This window comes from Heterocephalus glaber, unplaced genomic scaffold (genome assembly GCF_053883595.1).
Source record: "Heterocephalus glaber isolate CG9 unplaced genomic scaffold, H.glaber_assembly_v1.0 deba00001461, whole genome shotgun sequence".
In the NCBI taxonomy this organism is placed as follows: domain Eukaryota; kingdom Metazoa; phylum Chordata; class Mammalia; order Rodentia; family Bathyergidae; genus Heterocephalus; species Heterocephalus glaber.
The window spans coordinates 556,103-571,290 of NW_028258308.1; the positions used below are offsets into that span (position 1 = coordinate 556,103).

The 15,188-nt window shown below is 37.6% G+C and overlaps 1 protein-coding gene and 1 pseudogene across 2 annotated transcripts in view; both read left to right on the forward strand.

The window, feature by feature from the left end:
* Nucleotides 1-5,226, forward strand: part of LOC147826705 (serine/threonine/tyrosine-interacting protein pseudogene) — a 29,101-nt pseudogene extending 23,875 nt beyond the window's left edge. Inside the window, exon 1 of the transcript XR_015453419.1 lies at nucleotides 1-5,226. This exon is cut by the window's left edge and continues 23,875 nt beyond it. The product of XR_015453419.1 is annotated as a serine/threonine/tyrosine-interacting protein pseudogene (transcript).
* Cpe (carboxypeptidase E) overlaps nucleotides 1-15,188 on the forward strand; it is a 139,703-nt gene that overhangs the window by 46,068 nt on the left and 78,447 nt on the right. The window lies entirely within an intron of this gene.

The window sequence follows — 15,188 nt, forward strand, 5'->3', positions numbered from 1 at the left end:
TGCTTCTGCTTGCAAATCAAATTGTTTGTAAACAAAAGCTTTCATGAACTGAGGTACCACTGTATCTGTCTTCTTTAATTAACATAGTGTTTTCCAAGGTTTATCCATGTTGTAGCATGTATTAGCACTTCATTTTTATTGCTAGATAGTATTACATTATACAGATATATCATATTTTATTCATTCATCAGTTGATAGACATCTGGTTTGTTTCTACTTTTAACTATTAGGAGCAATACATATATATGTTTATAGCAATGCTATAATATACATATATATGTTTATAGCAATGCTATAATATGCATATATATGTTTATATGTTTATAGCAATGCTATGTTTATAGCATATATGTTTATAGCAATGCTATAAACATTTATTTGCAAGTTTTTGTGTGGCTATATGTTTTTATTTCTTTCAGACATTGTTTTAATCACTTTCCTCAACACTGAGACAAAATACCTGACACCCACAATTTAAAGAAGGAGAAGTTATTTTGGCTCACAGTCTCAGAAGATTCATTCTATGGTTGGCAGGCTTAAAGGCAGAAACAGCATGGTGGAAGGACCTGTGCAGGAAAGCTGCTCATGTCATAGCAGCTGGGAAGCAGAGGGTGAAAAGAACCAGGAAGGAAGATATACTCTTCCAGGTCACACTCTCTATGACCCATCTCCAACAAGAATCCACCTCCTAATGCCAAGTCAGGTATAGCATTGCCATGATTCAGTTCATTTCCAAAAGCCCTACTTCTGAATACATGAGGCTCTTGAGGGGCATTCTAGATTCAAACCATAACATTCCTCCCCTGGTCCCCCAAAACTCACATCTATCTCCTTATGCAAAATGGATTTAGTCCATCTCTAAGAGTCACCAAAATTGTAACAATTCTAACATTGCTGAAAAGTCCAAGTCCAAAGACTCCTCTGAGTCTCAAGGCAAACTCTTAGCTGTAAGCTCCTTGTAAAAATAATGAAGAAAGTTAAACACTTCCAACCTACAATGGCTCAAGGTAAATGTTCCCATTCAAAAAGGGTGGAATAGGGTGATGGAAAGGAAAGGGACCAAAGCAAGATGAAAACCCAGCATGGCAAACATTAATTTCCATAGTTCCATGTCCAGCACCCTGGCAGGTTGTGGTGAGACATGAGCTCCAAGAGGTTTGGGTGGCTGCAGTCCTATGGCATTGCTAGTTGCAGCTCTTAGGGCCTCTGTCTTGGGTGGCTTTTGTCACTACCTGTAGCTTTCCTCAGCAGATGTTCCATATTGTCGGCTTCTCCAACTTCCTGTGCTCTGTACTGAACTTTCAGCTTCACTTTCACAGCTTCATGTACTGCTTCATGTACAGCTTCATGCACTCTTAGGAACACACTGGCTGGCCTCCCAGGTCTTCCTCTGAAAGCTGGATGGAAGCCTCCTTGACCTCACAACTCTTGTATTCAGCATGCCTGTAAAACCAAAACCATGTGGATGATGCCAAGGTCTACCACTAGGTCGACCAGTAGTCAAGCCCCCCTGGATGATGGCTGTAGAGGCCTCTAAGTGCTTGGATGACTGAGCACTGTGCACTGAATCCAAGGGAACCAATTTCCTACGTGACCATTCTGAAGCAGGTTGCCTTAGAGCTCCTTTCTTAAAGCAAAATCTTTCAAAGGAGTTTACCTTTACCCTTTTACACCCTTAAGCTAGTGAAGAGGGGAGTCTTGCTGATTCCTGAGATGCCCTCAAAGCATATTTATTATTATTCTGATACAAAGTACTTGGCTTCTTCTTAATGCGAATATTTTCATCAACATGGTCTCTTGTTCCAATTTTGCAGGTGCTTCCTTTCTGGCAAAACTGAAAACTTTTAAAATGGGGTTTTTGTTGTTGATTCTTATGGCAGGCCTAGCTAAAAAGCTGCCAACACTACCCATGTCACAGCCTAAATGTTGGGTGCTCTGAAATTTCCTTCCTCAGATTAATTAGCCTGCTACCCTTAATCTCAGTCTCCCACAAAGTCTCAGGACATTGACAAAATGTAGACAATTTTTTTTTTGCCAGCATGTAATACATACAGTTTCAATTTCCAATTACCAATAGAGTCCTTATTCCAAACTGAAACCCCCTGAACCTGGCCCTTACTGTGCACATTCTGTTGCTATTCTGATCTTCTGAACTCTGACCAGAATCTCCCATCAAACTCAGCTTACAGAATTCTGTGGCTTCTCTAGCTAGCATCTCCAAACTTTCCAAGCTCCTTCCACAAGCCAGTTCCAAAAGCCTCTTAGTCACATGGTCAGGTATAGTCATGGTAATGTCCTCATAACTGGTACCAAACTCTGTTTTAGTTAGGGTTCTCTAGAGGGACAGACTCAATGTAAAATACATGTATGATTATGCAAGGGATTTATTAGGAGGCAGACAGGGTCAGAGGCATAAGAGTCCTAATGGTTGTTTGTTGGATCAGAGACAGAAGAATCCAAATGGCTTTCTGTGCACTGGAGAGCTGGAGGGTCCAGCAGCAGTCAAGAGTTAAAGGCCTGAAAGCTCACTGTGGAGTCACTGGAGTGAGTCTGTTGGAAGGTGAATAGACTCTGTGTTGGAAGGCTAAAGAGCCTGTACTGGGAGGATGAAGGAACTGGAGACTTATGTCTGAAGGTAAGGGCAAAGACTGAAGCTCCTCTGAAAAAAGGGAAACACTTTCCTCTTCTTTCCTTTTTTGTTCTGTCCAAGCTACAAGCATATTGGTTGATGCCACCTACATCTGAGGGGATCTTCTCCCCTCAGTTTACTGGCTGATATGTTAATCATCCACAGACACACCTAGAAATTAGTAATCTGCTAGGTGGTTCTCACTTAAGTCAAATTGGTGTATCACATTTAATGACCACAGGTATATACTTTGCAGTGGAACTGTTGTGTCATATTATAACTCTTTGTTTAGCAATTTCAGGAACTGAAAGTTTGTTTTTAAAAGTGACTACACCTTTTACATTCCCTTCAGCCATTATGAAGTTTCCAATTTGCATTCTCCCCAACTTGGTATGTGCTATAATTTTGATTATAGTCTCCAACTGGGTATGACATGATATTTTACTGTTGTTTTGATTTGCATTTCCCTGATGGATAATGATATTGAACATCATTTTGTGCACTTATTGGCCATTTATATCTTTGGAGAAATATCTATTCATTTTTAAGTGGGCTACTACTTGTCTTTTTTGTTACTGAATTGTAAGAGTGCCCTATATCACTTCTCAGCCTTTTGGCTAAGATCAAGTATAGTAAGAGTGGCATATGTATTCTGGAGTCAAATTCTTTATCAGACGTATGACTTGTAAAAACTACCTTCCATCCAGTGGCTTGCCTTTTTATTTTCTTGATAGTGTCTTCTGACCACAAAGGTTTTAAATTTTGATGTTGTTCAATTTATCCATGTTCCTTTTGTTTCTTATGTTCTTTGTTGTATACCTAAGAAACTATATTGCCTAATCCAAGGTAATAAGGACTTACATCTATGTTTTCTTCTAAGATTGTTGGACCTTTACATCTTACATTTGGGTCTTTGATTTATTTTGAGTTAATTTCTCTGTGTGATGTGAGGTATGGCTCCAGCTTCCTTCTTCTGCAGTTAGATGTTTAAGTTGTCACAGCACAACTTATTGAAAAGAATATTCTTTTAAAGAAATCCACCCCAATGTTTTCATCTGTGATAAATTGCTTTTATTATTTTCCCTAGACATTAAATATTGGTATAGCTCTTTGAGGCCAGAGTTTAAAAAAATCCTGCACTACAAAAGGAAAGTTAGTTCCAACTGGAAAGAGTTACATAACAATCAACTGCTAGTTTATAGTTTGTATGAGTACTATAAATTATTCCCAGCAAGTATGGCAGAATTTTGGAGATTGATGAGATATTTCTTTCTAACAGAATGGAATTCCTCTCAAATATGCCAGGATATTTGATAGGAGGGACAAAGCAGGCAGGATTTCTGAGCTAGAATACTCTCTTCTTGCTGATTTAGGTGGTGTTCCTCCTCATAAATACCTGTATCTATCAGTGATTGTGTTTATGGATGCATTATGAGTTAGTTCTGTTCAATTCATCTGGGTTCACTTAAGTAAATAGATATAGAGGGCAAGGTATTTTCTAAATGTTGGCAGGGAGATCAAAGATGAAAAATACAAAGGCATTTATTGAGAATTTTTTCTGTCAGGCACTGTTTAGTAGTCTCTATTTCATAGATCAAGACAGATAATTCAAAAATAGTAAACAACTCCTTTAAAGTCATCAGCTGGCAAGTGGTGCAGTAGGAACTTAAAAACCATAGATTATCTGCTCCAAAATCCACACTTATTGCAGTATACCAGCGATTCTCAATCTTCAGCCTGTAGAAATCCACAGAAGGCTTGTTAAAACATAGACTGGATCCCAACCTATGGAAGGCTAAGGCAGGATAACAAGTTCAAATTCTGCCTGGAGAACTTAGTGAGACCCTGACTCTAAATAAATAAATAAATAAATAAATAAATAAATAAATAGTGCAGAGGGTGTAGCACAATGCAAAGTCTCTCGTTTAATCCCTAGTAACAAAATATGTAACAAAATAATGGAGACAAACTACAGGCAGATGGGCCCCCTTATCAGAGTTTCTGATTCAGTAGGGTCTATGGTGGTTTCTGAAATGTGCATTTTCTGAGTTCTGAGGGATGGTGATGCCACTGGCTCAAGGACCGTACTTGGAGAACCATTGTAGTAGCACTTCATGATGATTCCCCGGTGAATCATTCATGATACTCAAAAGAGCTTCCAGTTGCTGTGGATGGAGACACAAGAGGAAATAAACACAGTCAGTCATAGTTACAAAGGGCTGAATGTGCACAGAGGAGAAAAATATTGCTGCAGGAGACATTGGAATGGCTTGGTTTATGAATCATCTCAAAGTCCTTTTCTCCAACTGGTGAACCGCACAGCTGCAGCTGTTCCTTCTTGTAGTTGTTTTGTCAAATATGCTTAAAGCAGCTAGATTCTTCAGCATTTGAGCAAGCTCATCACAGAGGTGCCCATCATTCTGGAGTGGCTAGTATGAGAAGTGTGGAGAAAGCAAACAGGTAATTATACCAGATACAAGAAAGTCGAGGGCCAGGGATTTAGCTCAGTGATTCCAACACCTGCCTCGAAAACACAAGGTCCTGAGTTCGATCCCAGGCACCAAAAAAAAAAAAAAAAAAAGAAAAAAAAAAAGAAAGTCATGTATGAGAGGATGGTTAGAATCTTCAAGTCATACCTTTGAGTCAGTTCAGGCAAGTTGATGCCATTTGTGTGTGAGATTAAAATTAAATAATTTGATTTTATTTTTTACTCTTGAGTATTTCAGTTTACAAATGAGATCTTGATAAAGAAAGTTCCAGTAATCGTAGTATACCAGTGCTTTTCTAAACATATAGGAATCCTGCAATCTTATCCTGCAGCAATGTGGATGGGCCAGTCTTTATTAAATTGTCTTATTCTATAGTTTATTTGTACTTCATGTTCACCCAGAACCCTTCATATTGTTGAATTCTATAAAATTTCATCGCAGGCTCAATACTAATGGGATTTACAGAATCTCAGGATTGTTTACCAGTTGCCTCTCCTTTTGAAGTCTTTTATCTGTCAGCCACATAAGGCTTTTGTTTGTTCTTCCAATCAAAGATCTTAATGGGTCAGTCTCGAACTTTATGAGCATCTCACTCAAAAGAACAACTTTAGTTTATAAAGGCAAAAACAAATCATTGAATCTCAGAGCTATGATCTGACTCCTTTTTACTGCAGCCTGATTGTTAATGGTCCTGTTCACAGCTGTGCCCAAAGGAGAAAAATTACACCCACTGTGGGTTAGTGAATGAAAGTGACCAGAGGTGTCTCAGCTGCCAAAGCCCCAGCTATTAATGGTGACTGATTTTTATTACACATTTGGAATCCTGTCATCCCAGAAGGTACTGAAAGGAAAAACTATTAATACTTGATTTAAGAAGCTAAAGTCTTAAGTTTGCAGTTATTAAAAGAGAAAAATAAAAGAGAAGGAGCTATATTTGTCTTTGCATTTGTTCCTTTCTTAAAATGGAAGACAGAGTGATTTATTGGAAGATAGTTTAAAGACTTAATAGAAAATCTGAGATGAGCTTAGAGAATGAGATCTCCAGCTCAGGATTTTCTTTTCATTTATGATGCTACTATGCTGTTACGTGTAGGAAGGTAGGGAGTACGTGTGTGCTTGTGTGTATGTGTGCTTTGGGTTCCCTTTCTGTGGATATTTCAGGATCTGAAGCTAAAACACAGTACTCTACAGAAAGCCATGTTTCAGAGGATGTCAAAGATAATTTCCTAGTTGCACTGGTAGATAAAGCCAGGGCCAGAGGAACGGGTGAATGGAGGACACAGCCTGGTCTTTCCAACTTTCAAGGAAATAGGGAAGTGATTATTTCAGTATTACCTAGGGGGACTTGACCACAATATTGCTTAAGATAAAAATCTGGCTCATTGTTTCTGAAAGTTGGCCTGTTTATCTTCTCCAAAGGGAATATTTTTCCTTTTCTGTTTCCTGTGTTGACAGAAATTATTAAAACAAAAAGGTATTGTTGGAACAGGGGTTTTAGTGGCATGAGAGGTGCTATTATACATGTTTCTTTGTCAACTTTCCCCCTTCATCCCTACTTGCCTGCCTTGCTTTCTCCCTCCCTCCTCTCTCTCTGGCACTCTTTCTCCTCCCTCCTTCCCTGATGGTTTGCTTTATTTAGTTTATCTCATTCTGCAGAGCTCACATTCAACCATCTGGGAGGTATACTTGACATTGTACAGAGTTGGTAAATCGGTACCATATAAGTCACTAAGTGATTGGCCAAGAACAGCTTTGACCAATAAATACAATTTCCTCTTCTCAGTCTCCATTGAATGAAGATGGAACCAGCTTCCTCCTCTCTTTTGGGTATGACCACTTCCATTCTGATTCTTTAGAGAACATGGAAAGCTTGTACTGTGCGTGAGGGGTTTTCTCACAGGTCTCTAGATACCACTAAGCACATAGGGTCTGCGGGAAGCATTTTATGTATCTGATCAAGCATTTAATGCAATAAAAGATTATAAGAACAACATGAAAAGTGTGCCTTGCTGCTCTTATGGTAAATGGTCTGATGGATTCTGATTCTGGTCAGTAAAACACTGTATCAGCGAGTGATTTGGAGAAAACTTTTCTATACTACAAAGAGTTGGTAAAAGAGCAGCATAGGGAAGAAAGCGGGGGCTGGAGTCTCTAATTCCTCAGAAGAATGAAGCCATCTCTTCACACTGAGAGCACCTTGTCCACGAGGACACCATATTTTTTTGCAGCCACGGTAATATTTTGGCTACAGGGCAGCTACTGTTGGCTGAGCTAGTATGTCTTTCAAAAGCATCCAGCTTATACCACAGGGATAACTTTGATAGTGGAACAGCCTTTGTTCCACTAGAGAAGGATTAGGTATTTTTGAAGGTACTTGGACCCCGATTGTCCTGAAATTTAGGGCTTATAAATGTGTTAAAAGAGGCTTTGTTGGAAGGACTAAAGGACATTATGGAAAAGATGAGGAAAAAACAAAATGGGAAGATGCAAACTTGTCTTCATGTTTGCAAGAACAGATATGGGGTAAAATCAGAGTGTGAATTTTAAAAAAATATGGTCTGTTTGGAGGTAGAAAATAGGTAGGCATTAAATCCCCTTATAGTTATATTGAATTAGATAGTCCTTTATATGTAAATTATTGGTCCTTTGTCCTTTTCAAATAAATACTAGTATAAGCCAGCATTTATTACATATAAGGCACAGTGCTAGATACTGGATAGGACAATAAATACAATAGACATTGTTCCATTAAATCCTCTCCATAAACCCTGTGAATCAGGTACTCGTGGCAACTATTATTTCTTTTACAGATGAGGCACAGAGAAATTATATAACTTGCTCATGAGTTCATAGAACTGGGGGGAGTCAGAATTCAAACTCAGATGTCTTTTTGGGTGGTCATCACTTGAACCTAGGACCTTCACTTTTTATTTATTTTTTTTAATTTTATTTTTATTTTTTTCCCATTAAGTTTATTGATACATTTTCAGTATAAAATACAGTTACATTCATCATTGGGATCTTGCACCTTTACGCGAGTACCTTCTTTCTTATTTTTTTCCCCTTCCCTTGCCCTCCCTTCACCCCCTCTACCCTTCCCTATTTGCAAAGACCTTGTTTCCAGTTTTTTCCTCTTTTCATATTTTTTCCTTTCCCTTCTTTCCCTTCCCCTACCCCTCCCAATTCCCCTGGTATTATAGATCTTTTCCTCCTGTTACACAATATCAGTTATACATTTTTTAAATTACAATATTAAGATCTAGGAGACATTACCACAGATTTTATGGAATTTAAAAGGATATAGAAAGCATATTACAAAAATCTTTTTTTGAAATAAATTTGATAACTTCTAAGAAGTACCTTGGAAGAAAAATTAATGAAACTAACTCTGGAGGAAATATAAAATTTGAATAGCACCTATTAAAGAAAGTATATTCCTAGGTTGAAAACCTACCTATATGACAACAGCAGGCTCATATACATTTTATCTGATAAATTATATCAAACAATTTAAAGCAGAAAAAAGAAGGAACACTTCTCCCCTCATTTTAGGAACTCAACATTGTGCTAATCCTAAAACTGGATAAAGATAATAGAAGAAAAAAAGTATGAACATAGATAGAAATTTGCTTAACAAAACAAACTATTAGAAGTCAGATCTGGCAGTATGCAGAAAGTGGTTTTGTTATAGGGATGGCAGTGTTGGTTCAGCATTGGAAGATCCACCCCTAAAAGTCATCATTTTAACAGAGGAAAGGAAAAAGCCATATGATCCTGTCACTAGTTGGAGAAAAAGTATTGGACCAAATTCTACAGCTGTTCATGGTAAAAGCTATCAGAACACTAGAAGTAGAACAGAACCTTCTCAACAGATTAAAGACATGTACTCCATACTTCCAGTGAGAATGCCTTCTATGAATGGAGAAGATACAATACTTTCTCCTTAAGGTGGGGAACAAGGGCAGATATGCTTACTCTTTATCTGTCCATTAAACTTTGAAGCCTAGTCCCCACCAAAATAGTCTGGCAATAAAATGACACAACTAGGATAGGATTGGCAAGGTAGAAGCAAAATCTTTATATGTAGATGAAATGATCATCTACAGAGAAAATACTAAGAAATCTCTAGGAGTCCCTACAACTTGTACTTGAATTTAACAGGATTAGAAAACTCAAGGTATATATAAAAATTCAGGTCTGTGTATACTTGCTATTAATGAAGAACTGGATATTGAAATTTAAAAGTTATGTAGGAGTACAAAGGACCCAGAAAAGCCAAAAACAAAAGCAAAAACAAAAACAAAAACAAAAATAAAAACAATGTTGGAAGACGTTTAGCACTCAATTTTAAGACTTCTTCTAAAGCTACAGTAATCAAGGCAGTGTTGGTGTAAGGAAAGACATATAGATCATTTGAATAAAACAGAATCTAGAAATAGAACCACACATATATGGTCCACCGAGTTTTGAAAGATTATTTAACATTAGCATTTTATAGAATATAAACTTGATTCAAGAGCCAAGGAAGAGATAGATCTTCAGCAAATGGCACTAGAACACCTGGTATCCGTATATAAAAAATTAACCTCAACCCTTTTTTTCCATACATGAAAATAACTTGAAGGGATCTATGAACCTAAATAAGAAAGCCTAAAAGTATAAAACTTTAAGAAGGAATTATAAGAGAAAATATTTATGAATTCAGGGTAGGCAAGAACTACCTAGGATACAAAAAACATGATGTATAGAAGAAAAAAATTGATAAATGAGATTCCATCGATATTTAGAACTTCAAATGGCATCACTAAAATGAAAAGTAGTCCTTAAACAGACCATATTTACAATGCATATAACCTATGAGCAGAATATATAAAGAATTCTTAGAGCTCATTAATAGACAACCCAATTAAAAAGTAGACATAAGAAGATGATAAATAGCCAGTATAGCACAAGGAATGGTGTGCAACTCTAGAATCAGAAAAATACTAATCAGTACAATAATAAGATTGAATTATACACTCATTAGGGAGATGAAGTTAAAACTTTTAAAAGCCTTGTCATGACTTTTGCTTTTTGTTGGATTCTCCCCCTTTGCGTTTAATTTGTCACGCCCAATGGATTCATTCTGCTGGGCTTCCTGGGGTTGTGATCCTCATTGTCTTTTCCTAGGGTATTGTCTAACATTTTTGGGAGTGCTGGTTTGGTATTTATGAAGTTCCTGAGGTGCTCTTTATCATGAAAGTATCTTATTTCTCCATCAATTTTGAAAGATAGTTTTTCAGGGTACATCAATCTGGGTTGGAGGCTATATATGTCACTTGAAGCTCTTCTTGCCTTGAGGGTTTGCATTAAAGTCTGCTGTGATTCTGATGGGTTTTCCTTTGTATGTGATTTGTTTCTTTTCTCTCAGTGCTTGTAGAATTTTGTTCTTCTGTTGGATTTCTGGAATCCTAACTATTATATGCCTATGTGTAGATTTTTTTTGATTAAGGCCAGCTGGAGTCCTATATGCCTCACTTATCTGTATGTCAAGTTCTTTTCCCCTCCTTGGGAAGTTTTCTGCCATCACTTCTGTTAACAGTTTTTTAATGTCATCTGCACTCTCTCTTCTTTCTTCATTGACTCCAATCAGTCTTATGTTATTGTTCTTTGCATCCTCTAGCAGCTGCTGGTTTGATTTCTCATGTTCTCTTACAATTTTAAAGCAATTTTTCTTTTCCTCCTCACTAATTGCAATCTTATCTTCTGTATGTGAAATTCTATTCTCACAATGGTTCATTCTGCTGTGCAGACTTTTGATGGAGTTTTTAATCTCTTGGAAATCTGTTTGTATCTGTTTTATGGATTCCATTTGTTTCCTATGTTGGGATTCCATCATGTTCCTCAGATCCTCTATTTTTTTATCTGTGTCCTCTCTAGATTTATTAATCATGTCTTGCACCATGAGCAAAATCTTTGCTGTTATCTCAGTAATTATTTCTGATTTCATTTTTCCCAGATCCTCTTTTGTTGCCAGTTCAGAGAGTCCAGGTGGTTGAGTATCAGATTGTTCCATCTTGATTCCCTTTGGGGTTGCTGTAGGTGACCTGGAACTCTGTTTTTGAGGCTTGTTTATGTGTTTTCTCATTTCCACCGGGGTGGGGGGGCAGTGCTTCTGGCACCCACGTGGCTCACCTTCTCTGCCCTAGGAGCTTGGGATGGAGGTGGGGAGCTTCCTTCTAGGCACTTTATTTTTTAATTGGACACAGAGTCTTGCTAAATTACCCAGAATGAGCTTGAACTTGTGATCCTCCTTCCTTCTTGTCCCAGAGTGCTGGGATTACAGACATGTACCACCACATCTGGCTTCTAGACTTTTCTTGATGAGCCCCATGTCCCTCTGAAGTGTATCTTCTCTCCCTCTGGGCTCTGGCCCTTGAAACAGTCCTTTCTTCCTTCTCACTCAGTCTCTCTCTCTCCCTTCCTTCCCCCCTTCTTTATAGGGATAGAACCCAGGGCCAAACTCATGCTAGACAAGTGCTCTACCCCTGAGCTACACCCCCAGCCCTGACCAACACCCTCCCCTCCATTTTTTTGAGTCAGCTTGTATTCCAGACTGGCCTTGAACTCATTATTTAGCCTAGGCTGGACTTAAATTGGTGGTGATCCTCCTGCCTCAGCCTCCTGAGTGGTGAGACTACAGATGTGTACCACTGTGACCCTTCTTTCTGAAGTAGCTGTTCCTGTTCCTTCTGTCAATCTCCACCCACGCTGCCTACCTACCATGAGTTGCAGCCGCACACTCACCCTCACCTTACCTGGCCTGGAAGCTACCGGGCCTATGCAGAGAGTAGGGGATGGAGAAAGGGATTGTTGTCCGCACACTTCTCTTTGCCACACACAGTGGGATGCATTCACATGTTTAGTGACTTAGCAGACGTTTTTGAACACCAGCTGTTTCAGGTATGACACTGGGCACAGTACAGTTCCCCTGTATCTGCAGCCTCCACAGCCATGGGGTCAACCAAGTGCAGATTGGGAATACGCACAAAAATTACATCTATGCTGAATATGTAGACTTTTTTCTTGTCATTATTTCCTAAATAATCAGCATAACAATGATTTACATAGCATTTACTTTGTATTACTGTTATAAGTAATCTAGAGATGATTTGGAGTATATGGGAGGACTGTCTAGATTCTATGCTAATACTACATTGCTTTGTGTAAGGGCTTTGTGTCCCAGAGCTGAGGGGGGTCCTGGAACCATCCCTCACAGGTACAGAGGAGAATTCAAAGGGCTTGGGAACCAGACATTCATTGGATTCTAGCTTTCTTATTTCCCAACATATTTAATTTTATAGAGATTATTTTTTCAAATAACAAATGAAATCACTAAAATGCCTCAGAAACTTGTGTAGGAGATGGAGTGTAAATAGTAACTGCGGCACAGTCACTATTTGGGCAGGGGCAGAGGAGTGTGGGCACAGAGGAGAAGGCAGCCAAAACAGCTCAAGGGGTCAAAGAAATGTCATGAGAGCCTTTACTTTTCTCCTTATTTGGCATAGACATGCCTGGAGATACCTGAGAATTGGGCTGCTGTTTATCTTTCTGGAAATGCTTAGTCTAAGGTCTTTCCAAACACAGGGATAGAGCAAGTGATCTTCCATTCATGCATTTTTGTGATAGTGTTCTGTTAAATTATTAATAGCCCTTGAGAGGCATTCTAGTTTAATATGGGCAAGAGGAATGTGCAGTGTGAAGCATTCCCCAGGTTTTCTTATGGCAGAATGGGAGAAATGACTTGGTTTTGTTATTTTCTCAAAAGTTTTGTTTTCTCTGCAATATAATACCAAAAATAAAATCCTTGACATGTAGGTTTTTTTTTTTTTGGTACTGGGGATTGAACTCAGGACCTTGCACTTGCGAGGCAGGCGGTGGCACCACTGAGCTAAATCCTTGGCCCCATATAGAATTTTTAAAGCTATGTAATTCACATTTTAAGGCTTTACTATTTCATAAGTTACTAAAATAACTTGCAGAATTATTATTTGCAGTAATCTCTCAAGTTGATCAAGTTAAATTTACCTCAAAAATAGTTCCGCATCTTTAGATAAGGTCTATTTTATTCCAAAGAAAGCTTTTATATATTTTTACAACATAACCTATTTTATTTTCTCTTAAAAATCCTTTTTGAAGTTTATTTTTATTACTCCATGTTTACAGTACATAATGATTCCATTCATCTTGGGGAGTTGTACATGTACATAACACATCTTAGATCCTTTTGTCTCCTCCTTCCCTCCTTCCCTCTTGAAAGCTTTTATAAGTGACAAATAAAAAAACAAAGGAATAAAAATTATAAGAATCTAATAATGAAACCACCAGTTTACCTACTGTAAAGAAGCTGAGTTTAACTTTTGTTTTGTTTTTGGTACCGGGATTGAACTTGGGTCCTTGGAAGGCAGGCAGCGGAACTACTGAGCTAAATCCCCAGCACAAGAAGCTGAGTTTAAATAATCTGAGTGTATTTGTACATACATTAAATTAAGTCTTTCTTATTTGAAAAACAAAATTTGTCATGCCTCTAAGAATAGTTTTTATGTAGGAAAAAATAAAAACATGTAGCAGGAAGCTAAAAATATTTTCATGTATAAACTGTGTGTGTGTGTGTGTGTGTGTGTGTGTGTGTGTGTATAAACAGCATGAACGATATTCCTGTGTAGTCTACCTGGTTCCATCATTAAGATAGTTTGGTGCAGTTAACTGTTAATTGGTTTACAAAATTTGAACAAATATAACACAGATGGTTGAGATATATATATGTATCACATCTTCACATATGGTGACTTAGAAGAAGACCACATCTGGAAATAAAATTGAGCTTGAAAAGTAGCATCTTACGTGGCTGCTGGTACAACTGGTTATTTTCTTAGAATATGTTTGCATTTTGAAGTGAACCACAATGACTTTGCAAAGTGCCAGATTGGAAGAGCAAGAAGCCAACTTTTTTATGAGTACCGGGGCTTGAACTCGGGTCCTTGCACTTGTGCAGCAGGCAGTGAAACCACTGAGCTAAATCCTCAGCCTTCAACTTTTAAAAAAATATAATTAACACCAAAAGAATGGGTTTTCTCATAATTACCTCATTATTATACATTAACTCCAAATGAGTGTGTTTGAATGAGACATTGCATTTGAATCTTATTTTATCCTTAGACTTGTTGATCATAAATCATAAATAGGCAAAATTAGTGAAAATGTTGATAGGGCCAAGCCTGAATATATCTCTGGCTCATTGACTTTTTGATTGGTGTACAAAACTTCAGACAGAGGTTTCCAGAGCAGCAAGTTAATCTATTTCTTGTCTCCGAAGACAGCGGACTGGTGTGTTTCTTCCGCTTGCTTTGTAAATCTATTGTTGTTCTCAAGGGAGTCATTGTGTAAGAACTGACTTGGATTATCTTTTAAGACTGCTGCTGCATTGAGGGTAATTTTAATAAATTCTTTTATCATTTGGATTAAATATAGCAAAATGAAAGCAGCATTATTCAGAAGAGCTGTCAGCACAGTCTTTAATATTGTCTGAGTATTATTTTTCCTTAACATGTTTTAGGACTAATGATAGCTAATGTTTTTTCACCACAAGTAGAAGTTTCTTGGTAAACATTTATATTCTACATTTTTCTCTTATTCCCTTATCATTGCCTAATTATTTCATACTCAAAAGAATATAATTTAAATTATATAGAAATGTATACATCAAAAGTAATACATTGCAATAGTGACATTAGCTGTTACATATGCTCCTTTGTCTTTTTTTTTTGGTAATATGGATTAGTGAACTAAACATCATTATGTTGTTCCAGACAGTCCTCAAATGAGACTGATTTTCTTTTGTCTGTTTAGGTTAGGTTTTTTTGTTTGTTGTTTTGTTTTTTAAGATCTAGATCTATCAGAGGTAAACATCAAATGTACAACAGAGAATTAGAACCCGCCTTTGATTCTTGAGTTCTAGGCATGCCTTTAATGTTTGCTTTGAAACTTAGGTCCTGAACTAGACAAGGAGTGTTTCCATCTGTATTGTTCCA